This window comes from Arvicola amphibius, chromosome 3 (assembly GCF_903992535.2).
Source record: "Arvicola amphibius chromosome 3, mArvAmp1.2, whole genome shotgun sequence".
NCBI classification, from domain to species: Eukaryota; Metazoa; Chordata; class Mammalia; order Rodentia; family Cricetidae; genus Arvicola; species Arvicola amphibius.
Window position 1 is genome coordinate 23,766,783 of NC_052049.1, and position 25,757 is coordinate 23,792,539.

Sequence of the window (25,757 nt, forward strand, 5' to 3'; positions counted from 1 at the left end):
CCTTGTGGGCATTCCTCTGAGAAACTGATACTGAACTAGAACATGCCATTCTGCCCTCCAGCTGTGTGCTGGAAAACTTATGGCTTGGTACACACTGAGGAGGTTCAAGAACACACTGCACATGATAAATGTTCACAAATATTGGATCTAAGTAGAGTGGTTTTTCATTCCTGGATGAGTAAGCATGAAAAAATAAATAGCACAGATGTGGAAAAAGTGCAACCAAGAGAGCTGAGCCATCATCTGACGACCGTCGGAAAGTGTCTCTCATCTTCAAACAATGTAGGAAATGCTGTGAGGAAGGACAGGTAACTGTTAGGAGATAGAATGACGACAGGAAGGGTATTCTTGGAGGGAAAGGGATAGATCAAAGGCTAGCTTAAAATGAAATTTGAAAATAACATAAAATGTGAAAAATGAAAGAGTCATTTTAATACGGACATGCAGGGTAGTAAGAAACAAAATTGGCACTACAAGAAATGGAGTCAGACACTCACAAAATAGTATACCCTCTAAAGGGAATAAATGGGATACAAGATAGGTGACGCATAAAATGGGTGACAGAAATAACTTAGTGCTGACGTAGACTTGCAACCAAGAGACTCAGTAATCCCAGGAGTTAGCATTGTGTCCCTACTAAGACATCTGAATGGAAGGATAAGAACACCAAATGGACGCAGAGCAATGAAACTCTCAGACACTGCTGGTAGCAGGGCAAAATGGCAAAACCACGTTCATAATGTTTGGTTGCTACTTGAGAATTAAACATGCATCTTGTGACTTCAGAATTCAATCTGTTGCTGATTGCCCAAGTGAAATAAAAGTATGTATGTAACAAGTCTGTAAGAATAGTACGTTGATTTTATTAATAATAGTCCCCAAATATGAACACTTGAGGCATCCCAAGATATCAAGAATATAGAACTCAGTAGTATACAGGGGGAAGGGCAGTAAGGGAAGGGGGGATGAAATGGGATAGGGATAGGATAGAGGAGAGGGTAAGAAGAGGGATAAATACCAATAAAGACCTTTTGAAATAGTCACATGGAAACCTACCTCCTTAGAATATTCCTAAATCTATATATACATATAAAGATGATTAAATGGAGATAGCCTATAGCTAGGCAGCATTTCCCTATTAGACACCAGAGGCTGACAAATAAGGATCTTTGTGTCAGAAATGGGTTGGTTACTTCTATTGTTGGCCAGTGAAGTCCCATGTACCCCAAAACATTGCTGGTTATTGCCAAAGGATTTAGTTACCCCTCCAGAGCATGACAGTAAGACCCTGTTACTAGAGATGCCACATACTTGAGCCATAGAACATGGATCAGGTAGCAACTTGAAAACTTTAGTTTTAATGATTCTAGATGGTGTTATGCACCTTACAGGAGAAAAGTAATAATCACTGTCACCCAGTTGTAAATCCTAAGAGCTATAACAATAACCTGCCTGGCAAGATGTGCCCACTTATGAAACATGAGAATGAATACAATGGGAGTCACCAAACTCTGATTGTATTTAAGACCTGCTCCACAAGATGGAACCCATACCTGACCTTGTTTTTATCCAGGCCACAAACTGAGAGCTAGACATGCTATAGGTCCTCAGCAAGAACACACCACAGTTATTCTGTTGAAGGACATAGTGTTAACTGTCTCCGAGTAACTTATTGCTATACTTAGAGATCAGTGCATCTCTCAGACCTCATCAGAGAGGTGTCTTTTGTGCAGTACATGATGATTAACACAGAGACTCCTCTCCAACTAGCCAACATGCAGTGGAGAAGAGACTGAGGAGTACTCTGTGCTAAATGGCACCTTTATATCACACCCCCTCCTCTCAAAGCTCAAGGCTGATTGCAGAAGAAAGGGTGGAAAGATACTAAGAGCTTGTGTTGGCAGATGGTTACAAGGGAAGACTAAATTGTGGACACAGCCTGGCAGCTGCATGTATGAACTCACAGTGGCATATACCAGTATACTGTTGTACACACATGACCCAATCAGGCTCAAGCCGGACAAAATCAGCATGGATAGGGGATGTGGCATGGAATCTCAACTCTAGCTGAGGAACTATTTAGTTGGCAAATAAAAGCTGCTGGAAATGGGGTTAGTTTCCTCCCTTCCGCCTAAAAGTTTCTACCGTGGCACAACAAGCTTTCAGATACATTTCTACCCCTTATTTTTCATCATAAAAAGCTCATACAATCAGAGTTCTTCAGGAAATCCCCATTTCAAAAATATTCCATTTCTTTTTTGAGATCATAACATAGTTATATCCTTTCCCACCCCTCCATTTTCTTTAAGGGTGTGCCCTCAGGTAGGATGTTCAGGCTTGAGTGGGAGGTTCCACCCCCAATAAAAGAGCAGCACAATTTGGAATTGATGGACTTTGAAGAAACAAAGTTGGGTAAGTAGGGAAGGGGTGTAGACCTGGGAGGATTGATTAAAATGTGAACTTCTTTAGAAGAAAAAGGGAAGAATACACTTATTGATTACTACCCAGCCCTGAGTGAGCTTGAGGAATGTAAGCCACACATGAAAAAGTCTCAAAGAATGGAAACAGAAGCAAAAATGAACATAAGGATTCTGACACATAATATATGATCCCACTGATGGACTTGTTAGAACAGATAAAGCTAATTGAAGGGGACAGGAATCAGGTCAGTGGTTGTTTATGGTAGGGGGCTTGCTTGGGGTGGGGGTGAGAAAAGTTCCTCAAATAACGGAAACAGGCAGGAATTTGGATCCTACCAGAGAGAGCATTTAACAACACTGATTGAGCTGTACATGCATCTCTCTGTACACACATGTGCACCTCATGGGAACTGTCACTCTATAAAGGAGGTATTCAGATTTTAATGACTCGTTTTGAAAGGGGAAAATGTATGGAGGCAGTAGTCAATTAAAAACACTTAAAATTTTTAAAAATTAAAAGTACATATAACAGTATCATAATAATGGAAATATGAGTCTGTGAAATGAATGATTCAGTAAATGCCATGCAAAATCAATAAAAAATGAGCTTATATCAGATACATTGAGACAAACATCTTTGTTTTATTAAAGCTCAGATAAAACAAAGTGTTCTGGATGTTGAGTGGTCACTATGAAAACATCACTATGTAAAGTGTATTTTATTTTTTTAAATTTATTTTTTATTGCTTTATAAATAATACCATTCAAAATTTCCACTTCCTCCCCTCCTCCCATTTCCCTCCTGCTCCCCGCTCCAGTCCTAAGAGAGGGCAGGATACCCTGCCCTTTGGGAAGTCTAAGGCCCTGCCCACTCCATCCAGGCTTAGGAAGGTATGCATCCAAATAGAATAGGATCCCAAAAGCCAGTACATGCAGTAGAGACAAATCCCAGTGCCATTATCATTGGCTTCTCAGTCTGCTCCAATTGTCAGCCACATTCAGAGGGTCCAGTTTGAGCCCATGCTCATTCAGTCCCAGTCCAGCTGGATCTGGTGAGCTCCCATTAGATCAGGCACACTGTCTCACTGTGTGGACCCCCCCTCCCGCGATCCCGACTTCCTTGTTTATATTCTCCCTCCTGCTCTTCAACTGGACCTTGGGAGTATTTTAAATGTAAAGTATTATTTTAAATACTGAGAAAAAGGTTGAAATTGGATTAAAATTCTCATTTTTAATGAAATGATTTAAAAAGACCATTTCATCCAGAAGTTGATTAGGTAAATATAGAGTCATCATTCATTTTGACAAGCATGAGATTTTCTGAAAACTTAACAGTAGCTACTTATTGATATAAGAGAAAATTTTGGAAAAATTGTAAACAAAAAAATGGTGTGGGATTCCTCTTTGTATGCTGTAAATACCACTTGTTAATAAAGAAATTGCTTTGAGCCTATAGCAGAGTAGGGCAGAACAGAGTGGGGTGGGAGGGACTAAACTGAATGCTGGGAGGAAGAAGACTGAGTCAGGGAGAGGCCAGAAGATGTGGGGAAAAATTAATCTATAATGAAATACCAATATTAAAAACAACACATAATATCTTCTAGCAAAATTATGCAGGACCTAAGATTAAAAACAAAAAAGCTTTCAAAAGAATTGTAAAAGAAGATTTATGCAAACAGAAAGATGTTCACTATTTTTTTTGATGAGCTAAACTAGATATGTAAGTTAGTTTTTATAACTGACCTGTATATTTAGCACACACACAATCAAGTAGTCAATGTGAGATTTTATATCTCTCTGTGTGTATGACCATATATCTAGCTATGAGCACACACAAATATAATTGCAATAACAACATGCACACATGGATAGGCTTTTCCATGTCTTCAAAACCATGTCAGAGTGCATCTACAGGAGCACACTGGCAAGAACAGTTGATCAATTTTAGAAGTAATTATTTTTTAACAAGAAAAATATATTTTACCTTAAGTAAATTGTGATATCGTTTTTCTGGGCAATGGTATAAAAAGTGATGCCATTGTGTGTGTGTGTGTGTGTGTGTGTGTGTGTGTGCAGATTTGACCTGTAATGCCAGGAAAAGAAGTCACACAATTTTAAGTCAATATAGAAATCCATTCTTCAAAGCCTCCCCTAAATTCAGGGACACACTTTGTCATTCGTTGGAGTGTTAGCATATCTATGCTTACATAAAATTACTGTCTTCCGTCCCCTGAAAGTACCAAACAAATCCAAACTGTCTTGGGAAAGAAAAGATTAAGAATTTTTCTTTTCCCGAGGCAAACGTGTAGAAAGGTAGTCAAAGCCAGAAACACAGTTCCAAAGATCAAAAGAGCACATAGTACATGCTGTTCAGAACTGACCAGTTCTGGAGGACACAGGGGCTGCATATGCCTAGGATGGAATGTCTCATAAACATTAAGGAAGACCATTTCTACTGAATTTTTAAACAAAGTATAATTAAGCTTCTTTTTCCCCAATCCTCTGAATAGATGCCAGAGATACAAAATGTAAACACGCTCCAAAGAGTTCAATTATACCATATGATACACCATTTACTTTCATACTATCCTAAAACAACCATTTCAACTGTGCAATGGTCCAAAGGGTTTGCTTGTATCACTTTCAAATATAATAATAATAATAATAATAATAATAACAACAACAACAACAACAACAATAAACATACTAGGTTTGTCAGCACCATTCATCTTTCTTATTAATTTCCTTCTTGTTGTCAGTCCATGGGCATCCAAGCTTACCTCATAGAGTATTGTCTAGAGCAGCCTTCGGGGTTCTCAAACATCTAGCAACAGGTCTACGTTACACATCTACCCTCCACGTTTCCTATTTATCCCTCAGTGACTTGGCAGTGCTTGCATTTCCTTCTTTCTTTTCTTGCTGTTTTCACATGCATGCCTGTTCTCTCCACTTTGGTGACACTGAAAGTGCTTTTCCTGCAACTAAGAAAATTCTTCCCCCTTTTTTGAACCTAGACCTCTCGCCACTCTCTTAGGGTCGATCTATGAGATAACAATGTGCTATTCTTTTATTGTTCGAACCACATCTAACAATGCACTTGATGTGTGTGTGTGTGTGTATGTGTGTGTGTGGGTGGGTGTGTGTGTGTGTGTGTGTTTGTGTGTGAATGTGTGTGTGTGCGTGCATGCATGTATGTGTGTCTGGGGCGGGGACTGCATACTCTAGGCAAGCTATGACTGAGCTACATCTTTATCCAGGGAGCCTATTATTGATGTCTGTTCCCTTGCTATTTCATAGACTCTATTCAGACAGAGACTCCTCAGCTCATTCGTAATTTTCCAGCATCTGGGACAGTTTCTCCAAGTGTGAGAAATGTTTTGATTCATGGATTTTACAGGATACTCCCCAACAATGACTATGATAAATTTTAATTTGAAATTATGCACAAAACTTTCAATGAAAGCATAATTCATTCCATAACCCAGTTCAGTTATTGCAGATTAACTTTTCCCACTGGGTCAGGAAGGAGGGTAGGGAAAAGAAACCAATGCAGAGTAAAATGTCCGAGATCTAAGTAACAGAGTTTATTCAGCCCATTATGTTAAAATATGTCCCAGATTTCCTCATCCCACAGAAAGAATGTGGTTTGTGTAAACTCTTGGCATACAATCCAACGGAGACAAACCATTAGCAGAGATCGTTCCTCTCAATTATTACATGATCATTACAGACAAAGCAGGATGTTAGTTTTATTCTCATTCTTTTTGACACTCTAGAAAGCTTGACTGTGTTCACAACTGAAACTTAAAGGAATTATGATCAGTAGTCCGCCCAGGGCGTTATATAAGAGACAATGTCTTCTTTTCATGTAGCCCATTGGTCTCTTCTGTGCTTTCTCAATTCTACGCCACTTTCACACTCCTGGCTTTCTTTGCTGTTGCTTACAGCTCTCCGTTAGGAGGAAGAGCTGGTCTGACGAACCTTCCACACAGAGTTCTGGTCTAGTTGTTACAATATAAGGACTCACAAAGTCTAATGGGACCCAGTGGTAGAAGCATAAAGTGACGAAGAAGATGGGTGAATAGGCTTGTTTAAGGACAAATCATGAAGCTAGAACTATTTATTCTGCATCAAAAGATACAGCTATCCTAACATGGGCTGGACATGTAGATAGAAAAGATCAGCTCAAATAAATCAATTGCCAATACTAAAATTATGAAAAATTCCATAAGTCGGAGTTATGAAAATGAGAGATCTGTTATACAATCCATCAAAGAATTAACTAAAAATGCTTGCTATCTCAACATATGTTTGTTATTGATCACACAAAAGGGATAGGGTAAACAAACACTTCTCAAAATCCATATGTGACAAGAGAATCATGACCTATTAATGGTGGTTAAGTGCAAATTGATTAAGTAAATGGTTAGATAAGGTTATTTATGATAGAAAAGTGTTCAATGAATGTAGACTAAATATTAGAATATTAGACTTAACTTAGGATAAATAAGTCAAGCTATGACTTCAGATATATTCTTGGGATTCAGAAAATAATCTTGAACAGCCCACAGGTCCACTGGTCCTGTTTATTATTTTTGATAGTAAAGTTTTATAAGAACAGAGCCATTCTTATTAGCTTATGCAGTCATTGTTCATGGTTGTTTTTGCATGAAAAAGGGCAGACTTGAGTGATCATGATACAGGCCATATAACCCACAAAGTCTAAAATACAATTATTTTTCTTACAGAAAATGTAAATATTCCTGTCTAGGGAAGATAAGGAGCATCCTTAATATTCTAGATTTATGATAAGTATGGAAGAAATTCTCTAGACATCACCTGTTGGTGGATACAGAATGCTGGCCAGAGGAGCAACTTTGGATGCTCATGAAGATAAGACATTTGCTAGTCATGCCATCTTATCTTTGCAGGTTTTTTTTTCTTTGCAAATTTTGTAGTAAAGTTAATGATACTTTGTGAAGTTCAGGAAGACAGTGAGTCAGCAAGTTTTCTGGCTAGATTTAGCTCTTTTCAATTCTGGGCTTCCCATCTAATCAGAATCATTGAATTATTGGGAAAACTCAGAAGTACTAAGGGACATCATAAACGTAGATGGAATCAGAACACAGGGCTTTACGTGTCTAGATCAACATGCTCTTCTTTCTTGTGTGGCAAATATCCTAGAAATGCTGTGCTCACAAAGAAATGAAGATCAGGCTTCAGAAATAGTGACATCCTCCCATACATTTGAGTTTTTTTTTTTTTTTTTGGCACAGGAAAGCTCGCTAACACATGATCGGTTTGTATGCATGTATTATGACGTGCTTTCATAACCATGACAGCTGTACTGCCTAACAGCTACACAGCAAAAGATTAAGGAAACCACTATCCTGCTGTGTGATTCTGGTTCCATGCATGCATAATAGAGCATGTATTCCCAAAGAATGTTCACTCATGGGTGAATTCCCAGAAACTTGGTCTAATAGTACTGCTCAGAATATAGGTTCCATTTCTATAGGAGGATAGGGGAGAAGCTATTTCCTAACCTACCAGATTTATCCTTCACAGATTGATATTAATTAGAAGGAGCTGTGCCGTTTGAGGGTAAAACTACTAGAATTTTTTCATGCTTGCTGAGACATCAAATTCTCTAGAAAAATTGAAATTTCCTGACAGGACCGATAGGACAAAAGCCACAACAGCGTGCAGGAGTAAAAGTTGGGATTAGAGAAACTGTCTACCATGCATAAAGTCTTCTTGGGCTTGATCCCTGGCACTGAAAAAAGAAAAGAAAAGAAAAGAAAAGAAAAGAAAAGAAAAGAAAAGAAAGCCACAGTAATGAATTGTGTTAATTATTAAGACTTAAAAATTTTAAATACTATTATTAAACTCTTCATGAATGGAGCTGTGACTCAGTGGTCAGTATCAAGTATGAGATTTAACAGGGATTGAATCTTAAGCTGCTTCTAGAAAGAGCCAGTGTCATCCTTCTATTCCCAAAGAACGCTTGGTATTGATTGGATACGACCACCTGCAGAAAGTCTCAGCATCAGGTTCCTACTTACACAGAGGCAAGATTCTTCAAGAAACTTGATGCTTGACGATACAGGAATGTCTTTGCTATCTCCCACTTTACAATAGTCACACCCCGTCAGAAACTCTTTGCTTCTGAGGGAAGATGAGTTGGAAAGGGTTAAGGCCATTTTGCAGATGAGGTTTCCATGGAGTCCTACTGTGGAGGGAAGTTGTTTACATTTGAACATGCATTTGCTGCAGTCTTACATATGCCATCCATGTGATGAGAATGCCTACGTCTGCTTTATGTTTCAGTTGATGACTGCCCCAGTATTACTCTAAAAGAAACACAGCATTTGACGTTGTTACTCTGGCTTATGCCTTAGATTCCAAAGCCTTCACTGTGGTTTTTGATTTCCACTCCAACAGTATAACACAGGATACACGGCTCATGTTACCACTGTTACTGTCCGTGTTTCAATTCCTTGTAACTTTTCGCTATCGGATTATTGTCGTATGCTTTATTTCCACAACTAAAAGTGTATCTCATCAACACATACAAAATGTTTAAGGAATTGGATAGACATGAGCAGTGCTAAAGATAAACCACAACAACAGGCACATAAACGTTTTTGCACAACCACCCTCAACTAGTGGCATATACCATGCAAGTCTGAGGGCTTCTCCATGTAGCCAGAGGAATCCGAGTGTCTCTCTTCACAATTGTTTGGCCTTCTGGATGGTTTAGTGAGTCACAATCCCCAAATCATTCCGTCTCTCACAAATGGAAACAGATCTGCTTTGTTAGGTGAGTTTTCAGTCCTCAGTGCCTCAGGCTCAGTTTCTATGAGCCGAGTCTTGCCTTTGGCCACTCAGGCCTTTGTCCAGTCTGAGGCCAGTCTAACAGGCTCTCCCACTCTAGTGGCCAGCTTTGCTTTCACCAGCAGTGAGATTTTTTTCCAGCCGTTTCAACCACGCTTCTTGCCAGTGGCTCCGCTGTATTTCTGAGATTTCTGCCTGGCTTTACCAGAGGAAGAACAGGTGCTTCTGCCTTCAATTTTCTGGGAATTGGACACTGTCTAACCAGCTCTTATTTGCCTGTTGGCATCAAATGTAGGGCAAATGGAGACGTTACATAGAGGTAATCTTCTCGCCCATCTTTCTTGAGGAGTTTTCCTGCATGTTTATCAGATTTGGACTCCAAAGACTCATCATGTTGCTCTCTAGATAAATATTTAGCGAGAACAATGGCCTTGAAAGTATGCTTTCTGTGGTTGAGTGGACAAACCACCAAACCACCAAACATTGGGTCATCATTCTAGGGTCTTTCTTCCAAGTGGGCAGACAGCTAAAACCACAGGGGTCGGCAGTGGACTCATGGCGAGCCAATGGCAGAGGACCACAGCATATTCCACCCTCAAAACTGTCCTGATATGCAAGCATGGGCTTGTTCACTTTTCACAAATGATGAGCCCAAGGTTCAAAAGAAATTTAGAAACTTTTCTATGGGTCACTAACCTGTTCCATAACTTCATCCCTTAAAGTTTAGTGCTGAGATAGGTGCCGTCTGTCTGGCTCTACCAAATGATTTCTATTGCAAAATGTGCAAATGAGTCTCTCCTACACAGCCAGTTCTGAGTCCTTGGAAAAGCCTAGCTCTTTGCTATGCAGAATTAGAAATAAGGGAGGGCTTATTCTTAACTCAGTTAGATACTAAGAAGACTTTATCACAACTATATTTTATGAGTATATCAGAAAAGCTACTGCAAGGGATGATGGGAGTTTTCACTGACTTTAACATGTTTCTCCTTATGGCTGCTAAGAAAACTTCCTACTCTACATTAGGTAGTTCTACTGCCGAGGACATGAACATTCCAGGAGCTTTTCCTTCTTGCCCTGCATGGTTTATAGGTTTTTTTTGGCACATTCTTAGGAACATGCAGTTCAGAAAAGGAAGGCATTTTGAAGAGGAACACATACAATAAATGGGCAGAAAACTAAACAAAAAGGAATTAGGGGCTTCTGTGGAGCCCCCCCCCCCAGTGGGGTAAGTAGAAGAAAAAAGAATTTCTTTTTAGAATAGAAAGTGATGATAGCGGAGATGGGTTGAGGTAAGCAGGTAAGTTTATTCTTTAGGCCTCATATTAAACTCAAAGTGATTCTTAAGGAATCTTTTTAAACGAAGATATGCATATAATCAACTGGTCATTAGTGTCTGACAGTCACATACAACGTGGGATGGAAGTCAACAGGAAAGGCAGTTTTCTGTCTTATTGTCTTAGAACTTACACCTCTACGTGGTCAGTTTTTATTTCTTTCAGTCACATAGACAGCTATTTGCTTCTCTAATTGTCTGTCACTTGTGGTGGCTTGAAATGTTTAGTAAGTTTTACCATTAATGAGTTTTGAGGCTCTAAGGAAACAGTGTCTGGGCTAGTATACAAAGGAGAAACCATGATGATCCTGCTCTTGGGTATGTCAAAGTGTAGTGGTGTCGGCCAAGAAGCATATGATTGACACAGGATAGATAAAGGTAATGACGGAGCACCACAGCTGTAAATAATACAATTAAGATTTTACTGTAGGGCAGCGTTTGCTTTCTCCCATTCTTCCTCCATGTCTTAACAGGTAGTTAATTCCATTGACTGATTTTTCAACCCTACCCAGCACTCTGAATATACATTCCATGTGGTCCTTTTCTACTAAGGGGTCTCTAAAATCTGTGATGACCCGAAGCTCACAGTGAAAGGAACTATAATAATAACATATGTAAATAAACACTTATAAATAAACCAAAAGGAAATATAAATAATAATAATCTCAAGTCCTTGAATAAGATCAAGCCTTAGCAGGCGTATATCCCAGGATTCAACCTGGTTACTTAACAAATTCTACCTGAACTATTTATAAACCTACTATTGATAGAACATGCCAACCAATATGGAGGTGGGCTATTTAATTTCATCTCTTCCTCGATACACCTCTGAAAATGCATCAGTTTATCCTAAGTAACCTATGGAATAATCCATTTGGGCTTAGAAATGAAACTCCAGAGTGAGGAAGACTCAGAACTCCTAAGAGTTAGTGTCAACAGGGGCAGTGGTCTTTGGCTTCATGGAGTCATAGCATCCTAGAAGACAGAAGACTTATTAAGAGGATCTGATCCATATTCTTACATGTGGATTTCTGAAATTTTTGGAAAGGCTGGAGAGTCTTTATGCATTTTTTTTTTGCCACTTTAGTCCTAATCATGAGCAAAAATAAAAAATTAAAAGTCATAGATACAAACTCTGGTATGATGTTAAGGAAGCCACCTGAAAAGCCAAATCAGAAAGTTCTGAGAGACATAATGCATCAAATCTAATTCTGATCGAAGTGATGGGATTAATTCCATCATCCTCTAACTGCCGCCATGTTGCTTTGACCCCTGAATGACTGGGTGTTATTTGAGGGCATAGCTACACTTGATGTATTTAATAAAAGTGTTCCAGTAAATAAAGAACTTACATTAATGACTTGAAGCTAAATTTTTAAATAATTAAGCCCTTTATAGTATTTTTGAACTATTTGGAGAATCTTCAATATTTGAAATGGCTTTTAACTTTTAATTAGGTGATGCTGCCAGGGAAAGCTTCAAAACTTAATGAAGAGCATAGTTTCCTTTTTCTATTGCAGTTTTGAATCTGAAACTTAATTCAATTATGAGAAATATGTGATGTGTGTTGTATAACATTTTAATAACACTTTCACTGAAAAAAATCAAACAAACAGATGAATGAACAGATTGATGATTTGATTAAAATTAACAATCCCAATAATGCATATCAGTCTCTATTGAAAACCGCCCTGTGGCAGTTGGAGCAAAAGAAAAGATTGTATCATTTTTAATTAAAACATTTATCAAGCTTAAGCTTACAGCATAGAAGATGAACCATTATAATTACTACCTTACGGTCATTGCTGAAGCATGTATTATGTAGATTGAAGAGATCTTAATGGATTTGCATAGACCTCAATTCTGCAAATCAATTCTTAGCATCATCAGGAAGAGAGAAAGGCCTGCCACGTTCAGGCTGTTAGTGGGAAGTCGAGTCATTTGAGAGCAGAATTCTCTAGCAGCAGACACACAGTGGAAAGTCAAGAATACAGAGGAAAGCTACTGCTGGCCCTGAGCTTGCTTCCCCTCCCCACCCATAAAACTCTGGAGACAAACCCCTTGAATATTTTTAAAGCAAACATTGTGATGACAAAATAATTAATGACCTCTTTTTGTTTTGTTTTTAAAAGTTTCACAGGCCCTAGGGAGTAACTAGATAAAGATTGCATGGCTTGTTAGTTTTTTTTTTTTTTTTTGATTAAAGAAACATGCCTGAGGATGCAGGTGGACATGATGCAAGAATTATGAATAATGGGGCAGAAGAGCCTGGACAGTAAAGTGTGTAGCAACAGGCTGCTGGGATTGGCAACTGTGTCCAGACCTAGCTGAAGGACCTTATGTTTCCGTCTTGATAGATGGCAGGTGGGTTGGATGGGAATCCTCCTGGGGGAGGAGGGAGAAGCTGTTCTATCCCACCCCTGCAAACCCTGCCAGGTGAAGAGTGGCTTTCAGGAAGAAGTCATGCCATGGTGACAGCTTCACTTGGAAAGCGTAAAAGAGAACTGAATGTCAAAGGCCCAGCAGAGTGGCTGAGACCCAGAACTTTGCCGCCAGGCTGAGTTCAAATCCTGGCTTTGTCAGCTGACACTTCTGTGAACTTGGGGCAAATGATTAAAGTTCCTTTACTATGTCTCATTGCCTCATCTGTAAAACCACAACAAGATTATTCAATTATCCGCATAATTAGATCCAATTGTCATAAGGGTGGTTGAGATGACTGAATTAATTAAAATACAAAATTCTCAGGACATTCTTGCATATAGTAAAGGCTCATTAAGTACTTGTCATCAAAGTGTTACATTTCTATGGAGAAACTGACCACCTGCATAAAGCAATAAAGCCAAGAAGGAGTTGGTATACATAGCTGGTATCAAAAATGCTCAGAAAAGAAAAACTAACAGCCTGACCATGACCATTCAAATACTCAACCAGGATCGGTCATCAAAAACACAAATCCCATGAGATCAGTCTTGACACAGGATGGAACTTTATGATCAGAAGGTAACAGGCAGCAAACAGTAACTTCTACTTGGATAGAATTTATTTTTTTTGTTATTAAATAAGTGAAGCCCCAAATTACTAATATTTCTAAGTAACACTATAGGCTACTGGATTTTTAGTTCAATGACTGTACTTGGAATAGGGCAGGGGCAGTTGTGCCAGACAGGATTAAGGTTTGTTAGTATAGCCTGACCATCTGGAAGCTATGCTGTTTCTAGTTCTGAATTCTACACTCAATCCCACACCTTTCTACTCTACCATTGTTACCTTAATACAATCTAGTCTTTCCTTTGCTTATACATATATATGTCCAGCGTTCCATGGTCAGTTTGTTTCTGGTTCCGTCACCCCATTGACATTAAAAATGTTTCTTAAAAATCCATTCCTCCCCTACTTGAAACCTCCCAGTGATTTCTTCAGAGCAATTGAAATCCTTACTCTGTACCATGATCTCAGGACTTCTCTCTCTTTCCATACCTGTCTCAGCCCCTCTGAGGTCCACTCACACTGGCCTCCTTTCTATTTCTCATAGATGCCATATTCTTGCTATTTCCTCTTCCATCTTTTTCTAAGTGTTTGGTTTTTTGGGTTTTTTTTTTTTTTTTGGCATGGTTTCTTCTTGGCATTGATCTCACAATGAGAATACATATCCCGAGAGAGGGCTACTCATGCAGGCCCACTGAAAGTGGAACTCATAATCCTTTAGTTCCTGTGTTTCATCTTATTTTTCTTCTCAGCATTTGTTTTTGTTTTGATTTTTAAATGTGGATGGAGGTTATTTTATCACTGAAGTATAAACTCCTCCCAAATATCATTACTCCATCGCTAGCTCTCATCATGGGCCTCTGTAGAACAAATGGAAAACAAGTGAGTTAACCTGTTGGGTGTTCCCACTGCTTCATGAGCAACAGATCTCTGTCCACCTATCTCCCCGAAACCTCTTGAGCAGTGTCTGTGTTTACTGCTAATCTTGCAAACTCAGAAACCTAGAGAAATGAGAATGGCTCATCATTTTTCATCTTTTCACTCTCTGTCAAATCTAATATAAAAGCATGGTTTCCCTTTGATATTAATACAACTTCTTGAGAAGGCTGATGTCCCAGACTCAGCTAGGTTATGGGCAATTTGTTTTAGGATTATTCTCCACACCCCTTCTTCCATATTGATTATTTCCAAACAAACTCTTATTATTCTTCTTGCCTAGTCTGTTTCAGGTAGTCTCTACATCCCAAGTGATTTTTTCCATGTGTGAGATGTCATTGCACAACCTAGTTAGTTCTTGGCAAACTTAACCTGGTAAAAGTCTATCCATGACAGCCCATGGAAACTATCATTGACATTACACTTTTAATAAGGGCATGAGTATGCTAAGAATGGAACTAATTGACCTGATAATGGCTGAGACATGAAAGCAACTCTTGGTCAACTGAAGATCAACACAGCAATTGAGAAATTCAATATATGGGTGGCAGGCAAGTTCAACCTTTATAGTTGATCTCATAATTATTAACCCTTTGGAAATCTGGCTCTCAAGTTTTATATAAGGACTTCTAATCATAAGGTGATATGGGTTGACTTTAAGGTTGAAATCTGCTTAGAAAAAGGGAAAAAAACCATACTCTAAAAATCTGAAAATCACACAAGTCTAAGTGTGGAATAATGAAATTGCCAGAAGAAAAGCATGGTTTGGCTTTCTGGGTCATGTGACATAAAACAAGCAATAAAAGAAATAGATACAAGCAATTAAGATTTGGGTTATTGCTGAGAAGCAGTTCTTAGGAATGCACGTCATCCTCACGTGGAGAACTATAAATAAATACAGACTCTCAGGCCCCATTCCCAGAATCTGACTCAATGGGCCTACGGGTAATTTTTAAGGCTCCCAAGATGATCCTCCTGTGCAATCAGTGTTGAGAACCATGGGTTTAGAGCTTGCTTTTTGCTATAGCTAAAGCTTTCGGCAGTTGTTCTTACATTAGTAATGGATTTGGAGACAGGAAAAAAGAAAACCATTTGAGAACTATGTGAATTGACCTGCCTTCTTGACCTAAAGAGAGTGCCATCCCTCCTGTGACAGGCTGGCTTTTGTCTACCATTATTTAGAAGGAATGCTAGTTTCACCGTTGGCAAAGACCCAGCATGTAGAAGGAACTCTTTAAAAGGGCAGCTCAAAGAGCAGACAGACAGCCTACAGAATGAGAAAGAAACTTTGCCAGAAGGCTAACAGCTATAGTTTAAACACAACTGCAAAATAAACATCACACACACACAAAATAAACAAACAAAAGCAACCCCCCTGGAACAACTTGTCAGTTTAACAAACAGGCTAAGAAAACAAGCACATCATTCTCAAAAGAATAAACACAAATGGCTAATATACATTTTCAAAACGTGTTTGCTATCTTTAACCATTAGGAAAATGCAAAATAAAATTACTTTGAGTTGGGCATGATTGGACATGTCTTTAGTTCCAGCACTCAGGAAGTGGGGGCAAGCAGATCTCCGTGAGTTCTAGGCCAGCAAGGACGACATAGTCAGACCCCGTCTCAAGCAAACAAAACCACCTGATGATACCACCTCACCACCTGTCTTACGTCATCTGCCTGCTGTCAGGAAATTTGACGACAGATACTATTGAGGGTACTTGGGTGGGTATACTAATTGATTTGGAGATTTCTGAGAAAATTAAAAATATAATTACCATGTAACCTAGCTAGACTATGCCTGGGTATGTACCCAAAGGTCTCCACATTCTTCACAGTGAGAGTTGCCGATCCCTATTTTTTTTTTTTTTTTTTTTGCCCTACTCACAACATCCGGGAATTAGAATCAGCCTAGATGCACGTTAGTGGATAGATGGAGAAGGAAAATGTGGTTCAGATAAACTGTGAAATTTTATTCAGCTGAAAAAAAAGCAAAATCATAAAATTTATGAGAAAATGGCTGGATATGGAAAATGATATATTAAACAAGATGAATCAAACTCAAAAAGAAAAGAAGAGAAAAAAACCCCACATTCTCACTCTCACGTGGCTCCTGCTTTGTAATGTATTCATTTATCTACCTATCTTAGGTTTTAGAAATAGGTATCAATAGAGGTAAAGCCTAAGAGACTAGAAAGAAGATAAAGAGACGATAAAAACCGGTGCTGAGGAGGTGTTGGGGGAAGGGCAACAGGACACACAGGACATGAAAGTAGAACAAAGATTGGGGTAAGGGTGCACGGAGAGGAAGGGTAGGGGATCAGTGGAGGATAAGACTATACTAAAACGTAGTTTGTTTGAAAACACCATAACCACATCTAATACATTGCACGATCATTTAAAAAACAAAATAAAAATTGGGGCTGAGGAAATGGCTCAGTTGATCACTTGCTACTCGTGCAGAGGACACAGGTTCAATTCCTAGCATCCATGTGGTAGTTCATAAGCATCCAGAACTCTAGTTTCAGGCGACCCTATGCCCTTTCCCAATCTCGCTGGGCACCAATAGGCATGTACTACATGCACAAACATTCAAACAAAACACTCATAGACATAAAAGGAAATAAGTAAATCTATAAAAATGTAAGAATAAATAAAACAAATCATTTAAAGACACAACTGTAAAAACATTGGACATTCTTTCTCTCTCATTCTCTCTGTTGTATAATAAGTAATCATTATTATCCTCTCAAGGAGCAACAGGAGGGATCAGAAAGGATGTCAGGCACCAGAGTCAGCAAGAATACAGCCAGAGTCCACGCTTCCCACAGCAAGGGTTTTGAATTATATGTGGGTATGACCAAGTGTCACTTGAGTAATGACCCAAGTCTCATGGGACTGCTGTCAGGCTGCCTTCTGGCAACTAATACCCAGAGTGTCCCACTTCTGCCAGCTAAAGGAGGTGTGTAATCCTTACTCACCCATGCGGAATGCAAATTCATTCATGTAAGAAATGATACCGCTAGAAACAAAGACCTCTGTCACTAACAGGAGGCTGAGCAGACTCACTTTAGGACCTAAAACAACACAGAGAATTCCGTAGCTGAGGACTTTAATCTCTGTCACCTCTGTCCCAGCCAGCATCCTACTCAGGGCAAGTCATTAACATCCATTTCCCAATTTGTACGATTGGAGGAGTGAGAGAGTTACCGATGGTTATGGAATAGCCACTGTGGACACCAGTAGGCATGGTAATAAAGCCCCTTGAAGTAACTGCAAATCCTGGTGATTAAAAACAGCCTTGATCTACCAATTGCCCACACACGCTAGGCCTGACTCTGGATCAAAGCACACATAGAATGGAAAGGGTCGGTCAAAAGGAGGCTTTAGAGGCATCATCCAAGAAGATAGGATCATAGTCGGCAGTTATTTGGAAGTCTACGTATAAATACATGTGTAGATAAAATTTCTACAAAGCAAAGACCACATTCCTTGTTTGTCTGTTTCATGCCATTTAGAAGAATTTCCTTTATTTTTTATGATGATGATATTCAAATTCTGGCCTCACATTAGAACACTCTGGGGAATTCAGACAAAAACAAGATAAACCAACACTGGTTGTTGAAAGCTAGATTCCAATCTTGGGTTGACTAGATAGAGGCTGTAGATAAAGGACTGAGACATTAGGAGTTTTCAGCTTCCTAGGCAATTCTGAGATCACGCTCTGTTCTAAGAGTCATTGCCTTAGGCCTGCTGCTCTTTACCAGTCAGCAAACACCTCCAGATGCTTCCATTGTCACCAATCTCCACGTGTTCCCTTCGGTGATGGCCTCTCTCTTCCCCTTTTGTCTAGACCCATCCTGAATGGTTAACTTTCAGCAGGCCCTTAGCAATGAACTTTAGAATTCATATGTATCCTGCCCTCCAGAATCCCCAAAGTCTAATTGCTTTTATCATCTATGCGACACCCTGGGAATGTTCTTTTAGGTTGCTACTGGACAATTGGGCTCATGCACCTTTTCCTTATTAGAGAATTACTCCATCCTTACAGATCCTTACCCTATTGAAGTTGGGCATAGACTTCTTGGACGAAAAGATGATTATATATACATATGTGTGTAATCATATGTAAATATATAAAATTAAATGAGAATATATAGTCATGAATAAACATATAATCACATATATAAACACACATATACATATATATGTGTATATATGTATATATATATATATATATATATATATATATATATATATGTTGGTCTACTGAAGTTCACTGAACTTTCTACTGAAGTTGACTCTAGTCATCCTTTTTTTAAAACTGTTTTCCCCAGAGTTAGATTTCCACTGGAAATGAACAGTTGCAAACCAATGTTATTGGCATGCACCAAAAAGCATTTTGTATATGAAGAGAATACCTCCTTCTGGTAAGAGGTCACAGAGCCCAGGAGGGCTCGGGCCATCAATGATATAAAGAGGATGATTTTTTTAGAGCACATTTCTCCCTCAGCATTTTCTGTGCCATTATCTTATCAACTCTAAACTTGTGCAGTATTACTGGAAGAAATAAGTGAGCCTAATGGACAATCGGGCAGAAGAGACAAACTGAGTCTCTGCAAGCATCATCTCCAAAGTCAGAGGTCTCCCTCCTTCTGGATTCTGACTGCTCTTCCCCTTGCAGTAAACAAGACTGTGAGAACAAAATTGTATCTTTGTTTTGATGACATACCTAAGTGTCATTTTAGCCAGTGAAGAAAGAAACCAAAGGTGGCCTTTTGTGACACTCCTGAAGCAGTCCTTCTGGAGATCCGGGTTGCTTCTTGTTCAAGCTGTTCTTATCAAGAGGATGGTAAGGAAAACACACTTATCTCCATGGGAGATGACTTAAGGAGCTTTGCACACATATGTGAAATCCTAGCTCTCTTCTCCTTGGCTTTCCAAAGTGCTAAGAGATACAAATGTATTATCTTAGGAAGCAATGTAAAGATAATATTTTTAGAATGTGCCTTTGGTCATTGAGTTTTGTGGAAAAGCTTCTTGAGATTTCCCTACATGAGGGACTGTATCCTGGTGACAAATGTAACCACAGAGTTAATTTCTTTAAGTCCCATACCAACAGGGTGGGATTGACTTTAACTGTGTCATGTGCATACAATCAGCATGAGAGATGGGGGAGGGTCTTTTCAACTCTCTAATTCATCAATAACTGAATTCGTAGTAGACCTCAGAAGAGTATTAGCCAAGCATAGAGAAAAAAAATAGATGTCCAGGAGAAAAGGGGGAGGGGAGGAAATTCCTATTATATCTTTGTCAAGTTATCAGTCTTAAGTAGTGCTATTCCATGCAAATGTAATTTAAGTCATGAGATAATGTCATCTAAACTTGCTCTTAAGGCATATTAAAACAAATTAAAGCTAGTAGGTAAAACTGATCCATTTTCATCTAAACCAGTTCATCTAAAATGTTACCATTTTGATATACAAACTAAAACTAGAAGCAAACTTGCTTTTTGTTTATGGGGTGCCAGGTGTTTAAAATCTAGGGTGTTTTACAAATTAAGCATTTTTCTCTATGGGTTATTCTCACTTCCGGTACTCTAGAACTGGACATGACTTTATAATCTCTGTATTTTCTTCATAAAATTTATCAATATCTGGAGTGATCTTTAAAATAGATTTATTTTTATTCTTTGTGTTTAAGGATCACATATGCATATGGGTATGTAATGCCACAGCATTTATGTGGAGGTCAGAGAGCAACTTTTGGGAGTTGGCTCTTTCCTCTACATTTCCTGGGTTCTATTGATACAACTCAGGTCTCCAGGCCTTCACGACAAGTGTTTTTATCCTTGCGGCCATCTTCCCAGACCTTGAATGATTTCTATGTGTTTCTTCATCTCCCTGATAATTACCATTTTTCCTTACATGGAAGCTCCACAGAAGCTAGCTAGATTTCTGCTTTTTGTTCCATTGTGCAAGCAACTACTCAACACACAGCAGGTGAATGAATGGATGAATTCCTAACATAGGAAGCAAATGCAAAGAGGGTCTTGATATAAAAGCTAGTAGAAACTGAAAAACTAGTGGAAACAGAAAACCCCAGAGTTCTTTGAACTTGAAAGGACTGCCCAGGATGTGAGTGACAGTCCAGCCCCAGCTCCATCTACCGACACTGACTGCCACTTTTCTGAAATGTGCCAGCTGAGCGTGGTAGGAGTCAGGAGGACTACTCTCCACAAGTAGTTTGTTGTTGTTACAAGTTAATATGTGCCACAAGTTCTGTTCCCCTCACTTAGAGTCATCTGCCACATGTGGTCAGCCCTTCCCTTGAGAACGATCCAAGTCCAGTTGACATGGTGCAATGTTCTGATATCGGGAAGGCTTGCAGCACTGGGTAATGGAAAAAGAATGGATGACCAAGTCAGACAGACCTGGGCTTCTACCTCAAGCTGTGTGGGCTGGACAAATTAGGTACATGCTTCTACCCCTCATTTTCCTTATCCATAAAACTTTACATGATAATTCATACCCTCAAAATTTCATTGAGAATTAGTTGAGGTGTATGGAAGTATTCACCACCCTGCCTTGTAAAGGCTCAGTGAATGGTATCAATGTCACCATCTTTGCACCGAAGTACTCCAAAGAACACGCTGATCATTGACCTTTCCTACTTTGTGAGTATGTAATTTCCTTGTCCTTAAGTTTTGATATTTTTTTTCCCTACTTGAAGCTGAGAGGTCAAGTGGGGGAGCTTCTAAGTTGAGTAGAAATCTTAACTTGTACTAAACATTGAAAGATAGCAATGGAACCAGGCCGTGGTGGTGCACGCCTTTAATCCCAGCACTTGGGAAGCAGAGGCAAGTGGATCTCTGTGAGTTCAAGGCCAGCCTGGTCTACAAAAGCTAGTTCCAGGACAGGCTTCAAAGCTACAGTGAAACCCTAACTTGAAAAACAAAACAAAGCAAAACAAACAAACAAAAAGAGCAATGAAGACATTTATCTCTATGGAGACATTTATCTCTATGGAGACATTTATCTCTATGGAGACAACTTGTAGTGTATTTCGAGATACATGTGGGGACTTTTCTGGTTTCATATTCAACTGCTTGTAGCTGTAGGCACAGATAACTATTTTGTATGCAAAGTTATAGGCCAGAAAGGAACTGAGAGAAAGTCTGAGAATCCATGCCAATCTGGAAGTATTTTATTTGTTCCCAATACACAGAGTTCTGCTTGACATAGCACAGTTGAGACAATAAACTTGACCCTGGATTTTGAACTCCTCTCTCATCTTAGAGACTAATGAGCTGGTTTCTCCCTTTCTTCTGGTAACACAAGCCTCACAGGAGAGACAGCTGCTCTGAGACGCACAGACTAGTGGGCACTTGCGATGTCACAGGAAAATATAGGAGAGAAGAGTCGATGGCTGAGCAGGGGTCAGGCATGATATAAATAGTGTTTCCATTTCCTCAACAACCACACAAGAAAAGCAGAATTATTCCCCATCTTGCATCAGGAAAAGTCAGACTCAGAGAAATCCAGTGCCTTGCTGAAGCGTAACTCTAATGTGATGAAGTGCAGGCTCCCACTGAAGCTCTTGGGCTCCAATGCCACGTGCTTTCTGCTCTACAGCCCCTGTGCTGTTGGCGTTGTCATTTCTACAAGATGTCGAGACCATCTACCTTTTAAAGACAAAGTACACATGCCTAAAAGAATACTATCACTTAGCCACACTAAGTGGGGGAGCAGCGCAAACTTTGTCTCCCAGCAAACCCTTGGCCCTGCTCTCTGACAGTCAACCAGTTGGCCTGAAGGACATTGGTTCCTGCGGACACTGACCCTCTGCAGGCCGCTTTCCAGGGCTATTTGTGGACAGAAACCTCTAGGGCAGTGGTTCTCAATGTGTGGTCGAATGACTCTTTCACAGGGGTTGCATATATTTACATGACAATTCATAAGAGTAGCAAAATTACAGTTATAAAGTAGTAATGAAAATAATTTTCATGCTTGGAGGGTCACCACAACGCCAGGAACTGTATTAAAGGGTTGCAGGGTCAGGAAGGTTGAGAAACACTGCTCTAGGGTAAGGCATCAAGAGTAGAGAGGGGGGGCCCCCTGGAAGCTCATAGGCTGATGAAGTCATTGAGGACCCACACTGTCTGAGCACCCTAGCAAGGAGGACTGTCTCTCCCAGCAGTGCCTCAGACTCCGCCAACACGACCACTTATTCCCATAACCAGCGCACCCACCAGCAAAAGCTTGTCTGGATAGGTCCTGATGCAGCATCCTTAAAGACAAGGGGTTTTCAGGCATGGCCAACAAGGAGTGTTTGGGTAAAATTCTTCACCTGTTTCTTAAAAAGAGTATCCACCCTGGGGAAATGACTCAATCAGTTCTCAAAAGGACCCTTACTCTGAAAAAAAGCCACGAGGGTAAAAAAGTCTGAAATTTTCCTGTTTCTTGCACTGTTCAGCTCCTGTATTCCATTAAGAACTTACATAAAGAATGAGCAACTTCCCTAAATTTTGTAGAGTAAACTGAGGCCAGGAGAAGGTAAACACCCAAGGTTGTAGTCTAACAGAAGCAGAGAGGGGATTGGTCAAGACACTCAGGTGGGAAATCTTTTCCAGCCAATTCCATGAATGGAGATTAAAGGATGCTTCCACCCTCGAGAGATTAATAGCAGGCTGCAGGCATTTTCAATTTCAATCACAGAAAACACCAAGTTCTTGGTTATTAGGGAAACATGCGTTGCTTCCCTACCACACAGGTAGAGGTCACTAACAGGATATTTTTCTACTCAAAAAGCCACAACTACAGCCCTTGTTTTCCCCTACCTCAGCAGTCCGGATCTGGGTTCCTGGAGTCGAGCCCCCTTCTTTTCTCCCAGGTTGCCAGCACTCTGCTTCAGCAGTGTGTCCTTGCTTCTACCCCCAGGGCTTGAATTCCTAGCTCCCGGCCAGCAGGTTAAGACTGGGAGAGGAGTCCCTGCCACTACTTAGCTGCTTTGGGGGGTGGTTTGTGCTCTGGCGCGGGGGCGGGGGCGGGGGCGGGGCGGGGCGGGGGCGGGGAGGGAGTCGGGGGCGCAGGTAACTCAGTGTCGCTACCCGGCACCCATTTGTGTTGCCCAAAGGAGACAGCCCAAGTTAGCTGCCATCGCGTCCCGTGTCTGATCCCTTTCCACCTCCCTGCTTTCTCTCTAGCTTTTCATTTTGACACAAACCACCTGCAACCCCAGTAACCCACACTCACGCTGCACCCGTTTTCAAGGGCTCACTTGAAGGTATATTTTAAAATATGCCCAGCGCAGTTGTAAAGGCTAGGGTGCGTGGTCAAGCACCTTGGCATATATTTAGCTTTTCTGAAAAGGGGCATCAAGGCTTGACTTTAAGCATGGTCACAGTACGGGATGCGATTTCCTCAAGACCGCGGGCTCTGGAGGCTTCCTGACATTTCCCCAAGCTATCGGCGCCTGCAGCCAACTGCTCGGCTCCCACACGCAGCCTCGAACCGGCGATCCTAGAGAGCGCCCGCCCGCGCCACCCCTGGCCACGCGCAGCCGTGTCTAACCTAGGTACTCACTTTTGCTGGGGAGAAAAGTCTGCCATGCCAAGGCGGTGCGCACTTCCTGCAATGGACGTGAGCTTTATTGCTGCAGGTGAAGCAGTTTCCTGAGCCCTGGGTAAAAATCCAGAAGGCAGGAGAAGAGCGAGTAAGACTGAACAGGAAGGCGGGGAAAGCTCAGCCCAGAAGACCGGGCGTCTGGGGATTTTAAGTCTCTGCTCCCTCAGTCGCCAGCCGCGTGTCTCTGCGAAGAAGAAGCTCAACTCGGTGCACTTGTTCACTCTTTCTTCACTAGAGGAGGAGTCAGTGTTGCAACATGCATGTTCCTTGCTGGAGGCAAAACAGAGATTTTCTCCAGCATGCAAAAGGTCCAGCGCCTGCCAATTCTACAAGGCGACGGAGGTAGCTGGGGGAGTCGGAATGCAGAGAAGAGGTGGACAAGAAATTTTCTGATTTTCCCCGGATCCGTTTTGCATGATCAAGGGTCGTCTTCTACTAAGACTTGACAAAACAATAATAAAAATGCCCTTTAAGTCGAGTGACCTCAGAGATGATAGTTCTCTCTGGAGCCAAGATGAGGCTTGGTGTCAAATGTCTTTCCTTATTTCCCAGCAACCAACACAGAGCAGCAGCTTGTCAATACTTGAGGGGGCTCCGGGGATTTGAATCACACCTTCCCCGGGAAGGAGGAGGAGTCAGAGAAAAGTGGTCAACAGAGAATAAGCAGCGACCCGAGGAGGCTTTGCTTTCTTTTTTAACACAGCAAAAACTTCCAGGGCTCTGCTTTGTGCCCAGCCACGTCACAGTACAGAAACACCCGCAGCCTCTCAGGAACCCATGATTAATGCAGCCTGTACCTCCTCAAAAAGGCTGTACGATCTGAATGCTATTTTATTCTGGTTTTGGTATTAACCAAATCGTTACTTTTTCTCTTGTACCCCTCCCCATATTCTCTTGAAAACAAAATATTAAAATCAAATAGCGACAGCTGCTTGAGTCAAATAGTTATCTCCAAACAGGTAAGTAGGCAGAGTTTGATGCCTCTGATTAATTCTGCGTTCTATTGTGCTGTAACTAAGAGAGCCACTGTGGGTTATTTTGAACAAGCTATTGAGGTTTTGATTTTTTTTTTTAATCATTAAAACACTGCCCTTTCTTCTTTGAATTAACTGACACTTTGCAATACCTGGCAAATCACAGTCAACAGTGACTTACCACCATGGTTCGGTTCAGGAAACCACTGAAAATCCCATGATGTTTGGGTGAGCGTCCTACATTAGAAGAGGCACTTGTATGAGCTCAATGTTTGCTGCTCAGTACTTCATTCTGTACAAGGTAAACAGTGGTCAACATCTGGGGTGTGCATCTGCCATCCACGTGCTGTGCAGACTTCTGGTGAATGAGGTACACTTTTGCTCACAAGCATGAGAGTGTATAACGCCTGTTTATATTCAGAACTAATGGGTATTATCTCCAATGCAGAACACAGACGTGTTTACTGGTCAAGTTAGGTCCTACTTTAACCCATTGTTGTTGACGATATTTTAAGTAAAAAAGAAAACAGAATTGAATAAAGACACCTGCTGACCACTCTAACACAGACACACAGACACACACAGACACACACAGACACACAGACACACGCACGTGCCTGAATATGGGCAAAATCATCTAA

At 40.5% G+C, this 25,757-nt stretch overlaps 1 protein-coding gene across 4 annotated transcripts in view; it reads right to left on the bottom strand.

Annotated features, from left to right (window-relative positions):
* Window positions 1-24,344, bottom strand: part of Prlr (prolactin receptor) — a 168,538-nt gene extending 144,194 nt beyond the window's left edge. For 2 of the 4 annotated variants that reach the window (XM_038323103.1, XM_038323101.1), the window contains exon 1: window positions 24,101-24,344. The gene's annotated coding sequence lies outside the window, so the exon portion shown is untranslated. Of the gene's footprint in view, window positions 1-23,355; window positions 23,511-24,100 lie in introns of those variants that run through there. The other 2 variants (XM_038323102.1, XM_038323100.1) reach the window with 1 other exon arrangement.
* Window positions 24,345-25,757: the final 1,413 nt, after the last annotated feature.